Genomic DNA, 4,872 nt, shown 5'->3' with positions numbered 1-4,872 from the left:
TACTCCCCTGTTGCTTTCATTGCAATATCTGAATCGAGACCCAAGCGCTAAGAAAGCTGAAAAACGCAGAAGTCATAAACCCGATTTTAATTTAGATACACATTTTCTAATGCAGCCTTCATTCCAAAACACTCTATTTCTCGAAAGCGTGTTATGTTAAAAAGAGGAAAATGAAAATATATGGATGACAATATTTAAAAGATGAAGATTTTACTTTTGAGAAATTGTCATTTTATGTATCTAGACGCTTTTCAACTGCTGTTTTTAGAACTTTGCTGTGCTTCCTGAATCATTTTCAGTGTTATAAACTGGGTGTGGAGATAGCGATCACTTTGTAGAGCAGTTGATAGGCTGGAGCTGTTCAGACTACTTTTGTTATTTCTCAAACGCTTCCATCATTTTTCTTTCATGCTAGGACGCGAGTGTGTACATGTGTTTGGTTTTCGTTTCACTGATTCTCATTGAAGATTTGGGAATTAACGAAGAAAGAATCAGTAACCAGGAAGGCAGAAGCTTTGGTTCTCAACGATCTTGAAGACGCCCATGTAGAGTAGCGTGTGATGATTTGTACTACAAAAGACCAAGTGCTCAGTGACGTCTGCGTTTACCGTTGAAACTTTTCATCTCAAGTGCAAAAGCAGTTGTGTTAAACATAGCTGAGTGGCGCAGCAGAAGCTTGCTGGGTCTATAACCCAAAGATTGATGGATCAAAGCCATCCTCTGCTATACATGTTTAATGCATGACTGATAAGCACACCATCAGTTTAATGATGTGCATTGAAACTGATTTCTTCTCTCGTGTGTGCAAACTTCACACTTACGGTGCTCTTTAATCTTTAAAAATATGCAGATGCCCAAATGTTTCTTTGGTTGTTCTGACATCCTTTATAGATTCCTCAAATCCTTCAAATGAACATCCATATCAGCACAGTTATGTTTATATCTTTTAAAATTAAAGTACATACAACACAAATATCAATGTACATTTGTACTGTGCTCATTTAATAATGATTGTCAAGTTCTCCAACAACTCTGTTATAATTTTAAAATATTTTTGCTAAGGATACACAACGGTGTATAAGGCATTCTAACTACAGCCAGCTGAAGATAAAATTCCACACGTGAAAATGGTTTCACGTACATTTCCTGCAAAGTTCAAGAGGGCTTTTAGCGGAGATTATGTTTACATTGAAACAATCCGAAGCGCGTCCCTGACCACCAGCCCTTTGTATAACAGCTGTACAAAGACACACTCCCGTGCATAAGGAAATGTTGTGTTTAGCAGAAGTGAGTTAACATGATCCGTGACCTAATTTACCAGAACAAATACTCACCCAGCAGGGTCTGCTTTACTACAAGAGAGAAGTAGAGTGAAAGACGTGATCATTTCACGCCGTTGTGTCTTGGAATTCTAAATCAATTAGAAATTCAGAGCGACACATAAAGGCTTTGTCTGCTTAAAAGTGATGATTTTTAAAAACTGATAAAAATGTAGAAAACACGTTTCTCACGTAGAAATTTAAGATGGGGGTGGGGTATTACTAGGAGCGGCGCTGAACTCACCATGGTGCAATTCATTTACATGACGGGCTGGTGGTTTAATGGATAACGCGTCTGATTTCGGTTTATTAGATTGTCGATTCGACTTCTACAGGGGTTGTGTGATTCAAATCAGGCTCCTCAGAAATAGATGTCCGTTATGTAAATGAGCCCCACCTGAAAGCAAATGTTGGTTCTGGGTTCCTTTCTTTCCTGCATGTCCAATAGTCCAATAGTTAGTCATTTAAGTAAACATGAATATACTGTAAGGTCTTGGTACATGGGAGTGGATTTCAACCACAATTAAAAAAGGGCAAATTATAATTACAGGCTTCTGACACTTTTTCATACAAAAGTGACCAAACACTCCCTAACTTTCAGGTTTGCTTGAACCTGTAACAGAAAAGCGGTCTGAAACTTCCATTCTCTGATGTCACTGTCTCCAAAGTCGGACGTGATGTTTCGCAGATGTGCAATATGCCTTTTCTCTTGCCGTGTTCAAGATGATTCGCTGCATAAGCTCCTGACTGGTAGTTCTGTACTGCGCTGTTATTTCGTTCAGATTACTTATGTGGTGTACAACTGAAACAACTGTATGGTGTAATTTCCAGGTTCAGCACCAGCAGCACCTGCAAACACATCAACTGACCTCAACCTGATTTGAACACGCAACCTTCTGATTTGGAGTCAGACGCGCTACCGTTGCACCACGAGGTCACTCGCCATGTGTGCTTTTAATTCCCCCAAAGAGAATAACAGTAATGCGAGAATAACAGTAGTATTAAAACTACTACTACTACTGTTAATTCTCTAACAGTAACACTATAATTATATTTAATATTAACATGAATATGAACATTAAAACTAAAACTATCAGTAGCGCTATCATCATTAATACTCACATGAACACTAGCATTAAAACAACCAGTTGTACTCTCATTAATATTAATATGAATACACTAGTATTAGTATTTGTTGCTACCCATGACGTCACATCGCTCTTTGTGACGAACGCGATACACCTAGACGCGCACAGTGACATGGCGCCTGTCCCCGTGGTTACCATACTTATGATTTATAAACACTGGAAAAAATACATGTAAACTGTTACTTACATACATTTATCAACTTGGAATATATTTTTTTAGCTCTAGGATACAGTTACCTAAATAATAATAAGAATAATCATTGTTTAATTTAGGTTTGAACATTTTTTACACTAAACGCACTACGGTAATTGATCGATACAGTCTTTATTGACTGTTTTCTAGATATTTAGAACAGGATCAAAACCAGAAAAAGAATCAGAATTTTCTTACAGATATAACATCCCCCCCAAAAAAGAACACACCGGGCTGTGAAGAGAAGCGAATCATAACAGTAGTAAAAGGAGAGCGACAAACCAAGGAATGAAATAGTTTACTTCGCAGATTAATGTTTTACAAGGCATACCTGTGTGGAGCAGTAGAGAACGAGCACAAGTCCCTGTAATAAGTGCTTTTAAATGTTTTAAATGAATCATCAGAGTATAGAAGCCAGGAGGATCAGGAACCTGATCCTGGAGGTTAAAATGTGTATCCCGGTTTTATTTCCAGCCTGCTCTCAGTTCCATAGGTAGTCTGATTGCCTGTTACAATAATTCATCTAATTGTAAATTTATAAGACTGTGAGACACCTGTGAGAGACATATGAGAGCTGGTGATTCCCTGGGCTGGTGTGGAATCACACACAGACAGGTCTTCTTCTGTGTGATCTGAGTCCCACTGCTGAGAGCTACAGACTGGTCAACTGGTCACTACTGTAGACACAACCATCGGCCCATTGGCTACTAATAATCAATATGGATTATTTCTTCGCAAGCCCTCTTGAAATTTGCAGGAAATATCTATTTTACTCATGTGGAACTACAAGTAAACAATTAAGTACCTGTCAATGTCCAAGAAAACCATTTTCACGTGTGGAATTTTATCTTCAACTGGCTGTCAGGAGAATTCATTTATACACCCGTTGCATCCTTAGCAAAGTATCTTTTTTACATAACACGCTTTCGAGAAACAAACTGTGTATCTAGCTTTGTTAAATTAAAATCCGCACATCCCAGTTGGCAAAAGAAGTAGAATATACGACTATTAAACGCATACTTTATACGTATAAATGTGCTCCGTAACTGGTCTACAATGAAATTCTAGTATACGTATATCGTTATACGTCAATTAGACATCTATGATTATATGTTTATTATACATAAATGGTTGGAGTTCTATTATACGGATAAATTTAGAGGACTAATATACATATATAATTAAAGGTCTATTATACATCAAAGAAAGATTTTATAGGTGTAGAAACTAGTAAATAAAGCCAATGATTTGTTTTAGAAATTTATTCTTAAAATATCAATTATTCACACCTGAAAAATATGTAGTTCAAATTATACATTATATAGAATATTGTAATCAACAAATGGCTAATCATCATAAAAACACAACTAGTAAATTTCAGTTACAAATTCTAGTAACATGGCAATATATATAGTAATGAAAAACTAACTAATCACATGATCCCGCTAATATTTAACTCAAAACCACATTTCGATTCAAATATACATTTTAACATTTACAACTACTATATTTCCACGAAAATATAATTAATGTAGCACAAACGCTACATTCTAAAAAAGACAGAATGAAACTGTTTGTTTTGTGTTTCATGGTGATCCTCCTCTCGATACTAATGCAATGTTTAATATGATCCCTCGAGAAACAAAAAGGAGTCCATTTCCGCCTGGAATGATTGATGCCCCATCAAACATTTTGTAATATCCCCGGAAGTTTATGCAGTATAATCCTGGTTCGTGGCTTAAATTCAAGGTAAACAAGACTAAGGAAACGAGTTGGAAACTTGATGTCGAACTGGGATTTAAATCACCCGGAACATTTCACTACATTGGGCAGTATGTGCCAGGGAGCATTTGACAACCCTTCGATAGCTCAGTTGGTAGAGCGGCGGACTGTAGTGGAGTCAGTAGGGAATCCTTAGGTCGCTGGTTCGATTCCGGCTTGAAGGAAGGTGCTTTTTGTGTACTTTAATCAAAAAGTAAAAATAGCGAATCTTTTTCACTCAGACATTGAACAAAAGCTCAATAAACGACGAAGCAGAGGCTCCTGTTCCAAAGTCAGCCCACGTCTGATTGTCTTGTTTTGGCCAATATCTGATCTTTGAATTAAGGGAATACTCTGTTTGCTTTGTAATTAAAAAAAAAACATACAGTACAAATGTCAATTTCATTTTGGTTTCAAGATCGCAATTTAGTGTGAAACATAAAAGCCAGCT

General features: G+C 36.9%; 2 non-coding genes across 2 annotated transcripts; one reads left to right on the top strand and one right to left on the bottom strand.

Annotated features, from left to right (window-relative positions):
* Window positions 1-2,184: 2,184 nt before the first annotated feature.
* Window positions 2,185-2,256, bottom strand: trnaw-cca (transfer RNA tryptophan (anticodon CCA)). Its single transcript has one exon. It is a non-coding gene; the product is annotated as a tRNA-Trp (tRNA).
* Window positions 2,257-4,518: 2,262 nt separating this feature from the next.
* Window positions 4,519-4,606, top strand: trnay-gua (transfer RNA tyrosine (anticodon GUA)). The gene is given in 2 exon segments: window positions 4,519-4,555; window positions 4,571-4,606. It is a non-coding gene; the product is annotated as a tRNA-Tyr (tRNA).
* Window positions 4,607-4,872: the final 266 nt, after the last annotated feature.

This window comes from Lepisosteus oculatus, chromosome 14 (genome assembly GCF_040954835.1).
Source record: "Lepisosteus oculatus isolate fLepOcu1 chromosome 14, fLepOcu1.hap2, whole genome shotgun sequence".
NCBI classification, from domain to species: domain Eukaryota; kingdom Metazoa; phylum Chordata; class Actinopteri; order Semionotiformes; family Lepisosteidae; genus Lepisosteus; species Lepisosteus oculatus.
The sequence above is the reverse complement of the archived record's forward strand: the minus strand, read 5'-3'. Positions and strand labels throughout refer to the sequence as shown.